The sequence below is a fragment of the Scomber japonicus genome, chromosome 20 (assembly GCF_027409825.1).
Source record: "Scomber japonicus isolate fScoJap1 chromosome 20, fScoJap1.pri, whole genome shotgun sequence".
NCBI lineage: Eukaryota > Metazoa > Chordata > Actinopteri > Scombriformes > Scombridae > Scomber > Scomber japonicus.
The window spans coordinates 8,000,465-8,013,146 of record NC_070597.1 but is presented as its reverse complement, the minus strand read 5'-3'; the positions used below and the strand labels follow the sequence as shown (position 1 = coordinate 8,013,146).

The following is a 12,682-nucleotide window of genomic DNA, read 5'->3' as shown; positions in this document are numbered from 1 at the left end:
TAAAAATGTGTTTCACTTGTTTTACATGTGTAGCTGCTTCCCTAAAGTGTGCAGCATTGCATTCAGCCCTGTGCTAGTAGGTCACTCAGCAAAATAATGGGGTGGGGAAGGGAAGCAATAATTTCCCACAATGATATGGCAGAGTTGCTTTTTTCACAGGCTAAACTTGAAGAGACACGTTGTTCAGACAGCACCGTGCATGAGGGTGAATGCTTAAATCAGGAAGTCTAGTTCAGGGGCCAATTGTTCAGTCATCACCTGCTTCAACACGGGAAAACATTAGCGAGTAAGTAATAGAGGTTTCAGGGTGAGCGTTGATCTAAAATTAGATTTGAGGCTAGTGGGGGTGACGGGTGTGTTTATATTGCTGCATACTACAGTTTGTCAATTGCTCCCAAAGCTCCAGTGTGTATCATGACTGTGATGAATCAATGCTTCCTGGAACATCCAAAACATTTTTCCATGCTGCCTGGACAGAAAATAGTTTGCCATTCAAATGAGCTAAAGAAAAGCCTTGAAATGATTACACTATTATGTCTATTTTTTTTCAAATTCTGCTGAAAGTTCTTCACATGTAGAAAAATAGTTTGCATTTAGCCTGTTTTACTTGAAATATGCAAATGAATATCTTTCAACAACTACATGTAGACAGTGGACAGTGTTTTCCAGCGTGATCTGGGGTGAAAATCCTTAAGCACAGAACAGACAAACTCTCTGCCCTCAGCTATGCATGAAGCAGCAATCTGCTTGATTACTTAACCACATTAGCACTCATCCAATCAAACAATGGAGAACCAAATTGGGGCCCAAATCACGCCACAAAGCACACAGTCGAGCTATTGAATCGATGTGGCTCCACCCCCCCTCCTCTTACATCACACTCCTCATGGCCCAGAATGCAGGATGACTCCAGAAATGGCCGATGTGCAGCTCATCAAATTCTTATCTTTTGCACTTCAGACCAGGTCTTCATGCTGAGGTAAATTTAAAAAAAAAAAAAACCCTGCTGAAATTGCTTTTTCAAGACAGATTTGTTTTACTCTTACTTAGGTAGGTGAAGATGTAGGAGATGTGTTATCTGTGTAGGAGGGGAGAGGGAATATTTTAGTTCAAATTGAAATGGAAACCCCACTTTTCCGCAAAAATGCCACCATGACATTTAGTTTGCAGATGCAAAAGAGCATCAAAACATAGCATGCAAACAAACTGGAGTCAGTGTGTCTACAATAATGGGGCAGGGGTTGGAAAGATAAAAAACTAATGACGACAGCAAAACACCTCTGCATTCAAGGTAGGATGGGCTGAACAACAACATCACTGTAATCAACCACGTCATTACAACTTTACAAAAATATTTTACACATTGTAAAGACACAAAGGAGGAGATTCCTGTGATTCATGCATCTATTAACAAATACCAACTGAGGCTCCCTGCAGATTATCGATATATTATTTTCTAGATTGCTATTTCAAAGTGTTCACGAGCAGATGAAAGTAAACGTCAAGAAAAATGCAAACCTTAACAATCATATTACGCTAGAACATCTTTCTGAAACATGTTCTTTGGTTTGCCGTAGCCCCGCTTCAGCGCTAAGCATCCAAAAACAAACACTTACTGCTTTTCTGAAGGTATTCCCAGAATCCTAAAAGACTCCTCTAACAATCTCAATCAAAAAAATATTCAGTTACACCAAAAGACATTTAAGCTGTTGAGCATCTTGTTTCTAATCCAAACAAACACCGTACACAGAAATGACATATCACCTTACTCAGTGTATACAATGTGAACCAAATGTTAAATAAAACTTTTATTGGTATATGATGATGTTTCTAACTAATATTTTATTTGTTCATACAAAGCATGTTAATATTGCTTGTGTTTAAAAGCAGACCAAAGACATGTCATTTCAGCTACTCAGAGAAGCAAATACAGTCACAACTTGAGAAATAATAGATTTACAGATTATTATTTATTCATTCATATTTCTATGAGATTCTGGAAATACCTTCAGAACAGCCCCAATACTTCTTCTCCAATACTACAAAAAAAAGGTTCAGGGTTTATCAATTATTGCCAGTTATTTATTTTTTGGGTATATTGAACGCTTTGTTCTGTGAATGTAACAATAATACATAAAGGAACAAACTGTGGCTAGACCTGCCTAACCCTAACCTGAAGCTCATTAAGAACATTCAGTACTGTTCCTGTTTGACAAACAGGCTGTTTGAAAAACCCTCGAGGAATAAGTTCATATTTAATTTCAGGTTAATTTTAATACTTACATACCCATATGTATATTGAAAGGGTTGTATTATCTGTGCAAAAAGTGCACTCATAAGTTCATCTTAAGCTAATAGGAGACCACAGCAGTCTGAGTTATAAATAAATCATGTGTGTGTCATGCGTGTCTGTCAAACTTTCAGTGTTTAGTTTTAAATTTAACCTTTGTGTTTCTACATTGATTTCTTGCTGAGCCACAATGGAGGGTTAGTAACACAGAGGGAAGTTTGTGCTACAAAAAAGACTAATTTAGGAGATACCCACTTATCTAACTCAGACAGATGAAGCCTCACATTAGCTTCAGCTAAACTTAAGAATTCATTGAAACATGAAATTGTGACGTAGCCCATCAATTATATTGAAATTGCTTGAAGAAAGGATCTCTTTGTGGCCAATGTGAACAACTACATCGACTAATACGTCTTTCAATGTACATATTGACACAAGTATAGGGCTTTAACTAACAATTATTTTCATTATGATTAGTTGCTTGGTCCATACAATCTCAGAAAATGATGAAAAATGTCTATTACTGTTTTCCAGAGCCCAAGGTGAGGTCCTCAAATGTGTTGTTAGGACTAAAGAAACCAGACAATATTCACATTTGAGCAGCTGGAATCAGAGAATTTGGAAATCTTCTACTTAAAAATCCCTCAAAATGATCAATTATCAAAATAGTTTATGATTAATTTAATAGTTTACAGCTAATCAATTAATCGACTAATCGTTATAGCTGTAAGTATTGAAAAAAATGTGGAACTATCCTTTGAAGTTAGACCTGAAGTTAGATTTTCCTTCTTGCAGCCTTTGTGGTCAAATGGCAAATCACACTACGGTTAAACACTAGCACTACAACATGACTCAAGAATAGTGAAGATGAAGCACTCTCTCTGGCAACCAACAATCAGGACATTTAAGCCTGCATGCACCTGTTTCTATCTCTTGGACACATGTGTTCAGTGGAGCAGGTATGCACACTCTGACACTACCTGTTTGAGCAGTTTCTTGGCATCTGATTTTGTCTGTTTCACAGAGCACAAGGAATTACTGCTCTCTTGAAGGTGAGGTGCTCTCGATGAAGCTATGATTCCCACAGCTTCTTTCCAAAATGATTAAATGGAAGAAGAGGATCATTAGTGGGGCAAAGTTAAAAGGGTTAACTTTTCTCTTTGCTGCCAAAGTTAAATGGGACATTGGACATTTTGGCTTAACTTCAATTGATAAAGATTGATCAGGGCAGTTCTTCCAAAGATCACATATTTCCTGGGACGTGCCAGTGCCATAAATAAACACAACAAAGACTGTAACACAATGTGAAAGCTTAACATAAGCATGACAATAACAATGATATCACCATAAAGCAAAACAGGCCTGAAAATGCATTCATGCGTGCTTTTCTGCAAAGTTAAAACTAACCAAACTTTGGATTCACAATCCCTGCAGGATTTGTCATCCACTTACCAAACTTAATATCCCAGCTGGGACCAAAGAACAGCCCACATACCCTCGATATTAAGTGACCTACATTTGTGCTAATTGCAAGTTCTGCACTTTACATATGCGCACACACATGCCAATTGCATGACAGGGCTGGCACTAAAAGCTCCAAAGCTCTGCTAGTTGGGAGTCAGGCCAGACCCCCCTCACATCACCATGGAGATGGCCCTCCATTGTGGGGTGAGAATTAATGCACTTGAGGGGTCCTGGCACGTCTGCAGTACTGTTAAAAGTGTAGAGTTCATTCATGCTTCCCAGAAACAAACAAATTATGATTAAAATGCAGGAGTGATCCCTAATTTTGTTAAAATAAAACAAGTCTCCCACTGTAGCAGCAAGCTGTGCTGGTAAATTACAGGGTTATGATGCACTCACAACCACTGGGTATACTGGGAGAGGCTGCAGCCATTATATGACTCATAAAATTTGGAGATCATAAAAACTTATCACACCCCACTTGGAGCGACTGACGTCACTTCTCCTGTTAAAGCCCGCAACAGGTGCAAAAACCAAGATGTGAAACTTACCTTATAACAAAGTTTTTTAGTCGCCTCTAATCGACAAACCACATCCAGTAGACCAGCAGGTAAGACGAGCTATATATTCGCATATGTTTCATGGTTTCCCTGCGGTGAAATAATTCCCAGTATCGACATCGGTGCTGGGGAAACCAGGTAGACTAGCAGCTGTAGGTTTGGGAGTGGCTGGCAGTTCTCAAATTAACTCTTTCCTTTCCACACACAAGAAGCCACCCATCCGACGCAACCTGTTTGCAACCTGTTCTGTTGTGACAGCTTTGGCCACACACTCACACATACACACACACACACACACACACACACACAGAGAGAGAGAGAGAGAGAGAGAGAGAGAGAGAAAAACCCCGGATAATAACCCCCCTCCTGAGTCAATGTGCAGCTGATTCTCACGCTGCAAGAATACAACTATTCCCAAACCAAGTGACCAGGAGCATAAACTGTCAATCAAAGTATACACACCCGGTGAAAAACATTATTCCACACCCCGCAGAGACTTTCGACCACCAAAACTGAGATCTTGAATCAGCTACTTTTTTCTTTTTTTCTCTCTCTCTCTCTTTACTGAGGTATTCAAGAAACACCTCTTTTCGCCCATTGAACCCGCATGAAGGGGACGAGCGGTCATTCATATGCTGATGAGCTGGCACAAATACCCTGAACTCGACCAATAATGGTATTCCGAGTCAGGACTTCCACTGCAAAAAAAAAAAGTGTCAAAATCAACAAGTACTTCAGTCTTAGTGTAAGATCTCTAAAATCAAATCAAATACGTCCTAATCAGAGGAGGAATCTAGTTAAACAGATTAACTCAAGTACTGTACTTATCTGGCATAGTACTTTACACTTTACTACATTTCAAATGGAAATACTGAACTTTTTACTACAGTTAAACTATATTTATTCAAAACTACTGTACAGGTATATATACAGGCCTACATATCTTATGTTATGTTATTGGGAGTATTCATTCAGCCCTGGTTGGTATTTATAATATGTGTGTATGTGTGTGTATTGTTTTAATGAATAGGGCAATAAAGTCAAATTACACTTGCACCATTGGAATGCCACTCACAAATGATAATAAACCACTAATGTAATGTTTAATTGTAACACTCACTCACACACTCACACTATTGATACACACTTGTGATTTTTTTATTTTTGCAAACTATACTTAGATACGTTTGCAATATGTTTGACTTTTACTTGTAACAGGCTACTTTTAGAATAAGTACTGCTATGTTTACTTAAGTAATATCAGAAAACATCGTCCTCCACTTGTCCTAATTTGGTTTTGATCATTTGTGGAAAAGAGGCAGATGATTAATTCAAGAAAATAGATAAATTAATTTACTGTTCATGTTTATTACACCTCCTGCTGACATTTGGACCACGTTGAATTCCTTGTATTTCTTCATTGGTTTCTAGAAATGGGGAGCTTTGAGCATACATGTGATTAAAGGAAGTGTTCTTCTTGTGGATTATTTTTTGTAGTGATTAAGATAAGATATTCCTTTATTAGTCCCACAGTGGGGAAGTTTATGATTTGGGGTTAATATGCAAACCAACACAACAATCCCTTTTTTATACAAGCCAGCATGAGATCCTATTGCTGCGTGTCTCCTGGGGGCATTTTAAAACAATGGGCCTGCCCTGCTCATAGGTTTCATATTTAAGGAGCAGCCCTTTTAAAGTCAGGATTTCGTCATCCTTCCAGTAAATCCATTAGCAAACTATAACTTAATACATACAGTGTTGAATAAATATTTGAGGTACGTGTACTTCAGTTTTTCTCTTTCATGCTACTCATACTTTAGCTCCATGTTGTAGTTTTTATCCATCTGACAGCTAAAGTTACGTTCCAGATTTACACTGAAAACATAAAGGATGATACAGTTATTAGTATAGTTGAGGATTATACTACCAAACATATAGATTAGCTACGACATATCAATTAACTTTAACCATATAAAGGAGGCAGAATCAACTTTTTCAAACTACAACATAGAAATACGTCTTACTTGTTATTTGTATTGCTAATCTGAATATGTACAGCAACATACAACAAGAAAACACTGACAAGGGCCATTCTCCTGTTAACTGAGTTCTTTCACTTTGGATCATTTATGCTCATAATGCTTCTGTGTTGTGAGTTCAATTTGGAGTGCAGGACTGGCATACTAAGATTGAAACTGCTTTTTTTACTCTTGTCATGTATTCTTCAGGGAGTGGCCCAATTGTCCTACCAAGTTTAAAATGCACAGTAGTACAGAGAGTAAACAGAATGAATCTTCTTGATGTATTGACAGCTGATAGTCCTCACACGACTGAAAGATGCAAAGGTTAAAAATTCGATTTCGATAACAACCAGATCTCTCTCCACTTCTCCTGAGAGAAGAAGGAAGTGAAATAATGTGTAAGTGAGTTTAGTTGGGCTGAGATTGAAGCTCTCGCATCACTGTGCACATCAACATGATGCAGCAACCTGATCGTCACGTGTCAAAAGGTGCTGAGAAATATGGGATTTCTTCTTCTCAGATTGTTTCACTTGAATCATTTTAGTCACACTGCGCCAAAACTATCCAGTCAAGCAGAAATGTCAGAAAAAATACTATTTTGTGTAGAATAACATGTTTTATCTTCTTTCATATACTGTTAATAATTTCCTGACAGAACTTGTGGCCTCTGTAAGGGTCCGGACACCTACACTGGAAACCACTGACACACTGTGCCTATAAAAATGCATTTACTCCCCTTAGAAGTGTTAATTCAAGTGTTTTTTTATAAACAAACTGGGATTTAATGTGATTTTTGTGACTGCTTCACATTTCAACATAACTGTAATTTAACACACCTACATCAGGACTTTCCAGATAGGCTACAGGTGTATTTATACTGCAGTGAATTGAAATCCTTTGACTACACAAAGTAGATTTCTATTTAATTAATTATGTGACATCTAAAACCAAGTCCTCTTATTAGTAGAACTTTATTTTTCACCTTGACATGAAAGGGTCTTTTTCTGTTGATCAATTTTTTACAAAGCCACAATACATCTACTTTTATTTAATGTAGGAGTAGCCTAGATTTTACATGGTAAAACAGCGCCCCCTGGTGGCCTTGAAATAACTCACATTTTGAATCCAAGCGTGAGAAAAAACATTTCATTCAATCTTACCTGCTTGCTGGGAGGTGACTCTGTAGAAGGAGTTTGCTCTGCAGTTTTATTCAAATTCAGCTCCTGAGTTGAATCTATTAGATCCGGTAACTCCGACAAGTCAAATTCTGTGTGGTTCATCTCTGGTATGGTTGCATATATCAATGAACTGGGGGGTAAAGGGAAGTTTATATCCTCATCGTCTAGAATAGTCTGTGGTTGTTCTATTTCTTCATACTGCGGCATACTTTTTGACCTTGATGGTCCATTTCTGACCTTTGTAACAGGATGAGGTTTTGCATACAGTTCTAAACCAATTGAAAAGTGTTCTGTTGAATCATGCTTCTCTATATTATCCAGAGTGTGTGCAGAGCTTTTGGTGGTCTTTACTTCCTTTAGAGTCTCACAAGGCTTCACATCTGGTACATCCTCATAGATACCAAAAGTGGAGTCCTGGCAGGAACTGTCCCAAGCTGATGCACGCCTCGCTGTTGTTGTTGTGGAGCTATCTGCTGTTTCATATGCCATATCCACTGGATTACTGTCAGCCTCCTTCATATACTGTGCAGGGACGTAGAAGGGCCTGGTGTTCTGGTCTTTGCGCACATGCCACCAGTGCTCATTAGTCTTGGAGATGAGGATGTAAATTTCATTCGGTTTGATGCACACGAGGCGACCGTCCCTCGTTGCGTACTCGTACTCATACTGCACTGACACACGCTCCATGCTCCACTGCACTTGTGTGTGTTAATGCGTTGTCATGGATACAGTGTTAACATCTTGGAGCTGGAAAAAGAGGAAATGTGAATTTGGCAGCGCTTTCAAAAACAGTCACACACTTCCACCTACAGTTCTATATCTTTAAATCTTATGTCACGTTAGTGCTTGACTGACTTCATCTTTTTTTTTCTCATTACACGTGCTTCCCCTTTGCTCTATCTTTAAGAAATTCAATATTCTTTATCTCTTTTATGCAGATGACACACAGTTATACATAACAGTTACACCAAACAGCCGCTGCTCCCTGATGAACCTCTTTAACTGTGTATATGATATCAAATGCTGGATAGTGAAGAACTTCCTTCAACTAAATAACAACAAAAGACTATAGTTAAAGATCTTGGTGTCTTCTTGGACCCGTCATTGAATTTCAGTTGTGTTGTGAAGACCAGCTTTTATTAGCCGAACATCATAGACAAATTAAAGCCTTATTTATCTCATGAGGACTTGGAGACACTTACTTCCATACTTTTATCTACTCTTGACAGCACAACTGTAATTATCTGTATATGGGGTTGACCCATTCAACCCTTTTTCAACCCTAAATGGTTCAAAATACAGCTGCTAAACTTTTAACTGGACACATCATCCCTGTTCTGGCTCACTTGCACTGGCTACCAGTGAAACAAAGAGTTGATTTTCAAATTGTACGGTCGGTTTTTAAAGCCCTTAATGGATTAACTCTACAATACATAACGGATCTGCTGATTCCATATTCTTCCCCGAGGTCATCCTCACAACGCCTCCTCTCAGTCCCTCACTCATGCCTCAAAGCCAAAGGTGACTTGGCTCTTTCTGTTAATGATCCCAGAGTCTGGAATCGTCTCCAGTCCCACATTAAATCCTGTTCCACCATTCAAAGACCAAACTTATTTCTCTTGCTCTTAGTTCAGTCTGAGGTTGTTTTTTGTCAAGTTCATTTTTAATGTCCTGGTTTAATTCAGTTTCACTAAACTTTTCCATTTAAGTATGTATTAGATGTATAATTGTATTATGTTATGTATTATTGCCTTTTATGCACTCTTCCTTTAATATAATGTTTACCTGTATTGAGGCAGATGTTAATCTACCTGCCTAACTGGAAATCACTTATGGTCAACTTCTGTTGTTCTTAAATGTGCTATATAAATAAAAGTTATTTGGCTTATTATAGGAATGCTGACTAACCACAAAAGGTTGATGCAGTGTCAGTTGAGATATCATATGAGATATGAACAAAAACTATGGCAGAGGTGAAAGCATTTCTGCATGTACACAGGAATAGACAGGAAGCTGCTTCCATTTGCTGCAAAACAAATTGAACCTAAACTTACAGACAGACCGCTACAGCAGCAGACTCAATACACAGGAAGCCTGCAGAAACTTCAGCAGAGCGTCAGCCTGACGTCACCTAGCAATCTCAGGTTTGTCTTATCAAGATAAGAATTTTTTCATCCGTGAACCACCTTCAGGGTATTTTTAGTTCTTGGTTATCTCCTAAAGGACACATACCAGAGGCAAAAAAACCCCAGTTAGAAGCTTTTTCAGATGTAAAAGGTATATTTGTGTGTTGTTAGTTAGAGATAAATTGTCAAATCTTAACACTTTCACTTTATTTTCAACAGGTGTTATTTGTGTTGTAATATATGTTCCTTGTAAAATTAAAAGAAAAATGCTAAAGAACATAAGTTATGAGAAAACAAGCGTGGATAAAATGACTCAGCTTTCTGACAAATTAAACAATGCCATGTTGATTTAGTCATTTAAAAAAAAAAAAAAAGAAAAAAAAAAGGAAGTGTAACCAGCATTAATCAAACCATAAAGAAAATACTGTCATACTAGAAACAGATTCAACATTAAGAGAAAACACATCTTAGAGGTATATACCCTAAAATTTCAGAGTGGGATAATAATTTGTGTACTTACCTGATTTGTCTATCCAAAGAATAGATGTCTCTCAAACCACCTTCAAGGAGTTTTTGTAAATAGAGATTTGCAGTCGCAGAGTTCAGACTTCTGTTCTCATCTGCTCGGCTGCCTCACTCATTTCCTGTTCTGCGTGTGAGTGTGTTTTTGTCTGCGAGACTGCCTGCCGCTGACACATAACAGTGCTGAAGCCACAAGAACTGGGAAGTCTGACTTTGACAATACCTCCCAATATATTCGTCATTTTTGTGCATTCTTTTTATGGCTCTGAGGGTGGGTCGGAAAAAGTGGCTGGGTGGTGATTCAATTTGACATTGCTTACCAAAATACAGTAATACTAAATATTTACCAGGCTCAGCAAGAGGAAATATTGCATGTTGACATTAAATATTCACATGTTATTGGGCACTCTAAACCCAATTTTGGACCCCCTAGCCATTAACTTTTGGAATATGACATCAAAATGATACATGTTAAAATATTTCACTTTATCAACAATATGCCGTGGACAATATATTTATTAAATAAGTGTATACTATGTAAATATACACATATGAATATAGGCCTATAGTTTGTGTATATAATGTTTTATTTTACTTACCTTTCCCTTTTCCTTCAGAGTTTCTTTAAGTTTTGTTTGTATACATGATGAATATACATAGCTACTGTTTCATTACATTCAAATATACAAACACATATAGGCTACTGTATGAACCCTGACTTTATGTTAAAAACCATGTGCATATTTCAACATGAACAACTTTAACCACTACTAATGATTCAATCCAATGTGAGTTCATGCACTTAATCATACTCTGCATCTGTCAGTTGTTATTCTGGATAGAATGACTCGCTGTAGCACTTTCAGCATCTTAAAACACTTGACTTTTCAGTGGTTTGAGGTACATTTATTGTTTGTTTATTTTATATTTTACATTTCAGGAAGCCCCGCACTAGGCAGGGCATCAAAAAATTATTAAGAACTCATGTTGTTCCTCTCCACGGAAATCTTTAGTAAAAGGCGAAAGATTTATACGATCTGAAGAGAAACATGAGCGTATTACCTTTAACGCTATCTGTAAGAGGAGTCGCTCACTGACCTACAGCCTTCAGTGACGGTGCTGCGGATCGTCCCTTTTTAACTTTTAACCATCTCAAGAAAACATTCACAACTCAGTAGAGTTTTATATAAAACATGTATGACAATAACACACAATTAAGTATTTGTTAAAAGTCTAATTCCGATAAGAAACTACATTCATTTATTTACAAGCGTTAAACAAGCACAACTCCACCAGAGTCTGCGCATGCGCAAACTGCAATACAGCGTCCCATGTGTTTCTGAAGACAGAAACTGTGAATAAATGTCAAGTGAGTCTTTATTTAACCCAAATATCACACAAATCTACCTCTTACCCCGGAGATATGTTTAGGGGTGTTCCTTTTTGTAGATGTGAACTCACATAACACGTTAAACTAGTTGTTTTTCCCTCTTTGTTTAATGTTTCTTTAAGTTTTTAATGCTCTGTCATTATATTCATGATGTCAGTCACATGAGTTTTGTTTGTATATATGATGAATATACATAGCTACTGTGTCATTACATTCAAATAAACAAACACATATACTGTATGAACCCTGACTTTATGTTAAAAATCATGTGCATATTTAAACATGATCAACTTTAACCACTGCTAATGATTCAGTCCAATGTGAGTTCATGCACTTTATCATACTCTGCATCTGTCAGTTGTTATACTGGGTAGTGTGACACGCAGTGACACTTTCAACATTATAAAACACGCGATTTTCCAGTAGTAAGAGATACATGCACTATTCGTTTATTTAATATTTCACATTTCAGAAAGCCCCGCACGAGGCAGGGCATCAAAAAATTATTAAGAACTCATGATGTCCCTCTCCACGGAAATCTTTAGTAAAAGGCGAAAGATTTATACGATCTGAAGAGAAACATGAGTGTGTTGTCTTTAACGCTATCTATAAGAGGAGTCCCTCACTGACCTACAGCCTTCAGTGACGGTGCTGCGGATCGTCCCTTTTTAACTTTTAACCATCTCAAGAAAACATTCACAACTCAGTAGAGTTTTATATAAAACATGTATGACAATAACACACAACTAACTCTTTATTAAAAAGTCTAATTCCGATAAGAAAATACATGAATTTATTTATAAGCGTTAAACAAGCACAACTCCACCAGAGTCTGCGCATGCGCATACTGCAATAGAGCGTCCCACTTGTTTCTGAAGACAGAAACTGTGAATAAATGTCAAGTGAGTCTTTATTTAATCCAAATATCACACAAATCTACCTCTTACCCCGGAGATATGTTTAGGGGTGTTCCTTTTTGTAGATGTGAACTCACATAACACGTTAAACTACAATGTTGTGTAACTTGTGTTATTAATATGGATTAGTTGTTTTTCCCTCTTTGTTTAATGTTTCTTTAAGTTTTTAATGTTCTGTCATTATATGACATCAAATTGATACACGTTAAAATAT

The 12,682-nt window shown here is 37.4% G+C and overlaps 1 long non-coding RNA gene and 2 other non-coding genes across 3 annotated transcripts; all 3 read right to left on the bottom strand.

The window, feature by feature from the left end:
* Positions 1 to 8,136: 8,136 nt before the first annotated feature.
* LOC128381949 (uncharacterized) lies at positions 8,137 to 10,245 on the bottom strand. Its single transcript, XR_008323621.1, has 3 exons — positions 10,160 to 10,245; positions 9,568 to 9,730; positions 8,137 to 8,260 (listed from the first exon to the last, which is right to left on the bottom strand). It is a non-coding gene; the product is annotated as an uncharacterized LOC128381949 (long non-coding RNA).
* Positions 10,246 to 11,103: 858 nt separating this feature from the next.
* On the bottom strand, positions 11,104 to 11,218 carry LOC128381982 (U5 spliceosomal RNA). Its single transcript, XR_008323635.1, has one exon. It is a non-coding gene; the product is annotated as a U5 spliceosomal RNA (small nuclear RNA).
* An 807-nt stretch (positions 11,219 to 12,025) lies between these two features.
* LOC128381981 (U5 spliceosomal RNA) lies at positions 12,026 to 12,140 on the bottom strand. Its single transcript, XR_008323634.1, has one exon. It is a non-coding gene; the product is annotated as a U5 spliceosomal RNA (small nuclear RNA).
* Between the last annotated feature and the right edge of the window lie 542 nt (positions 12,141 to 12,682).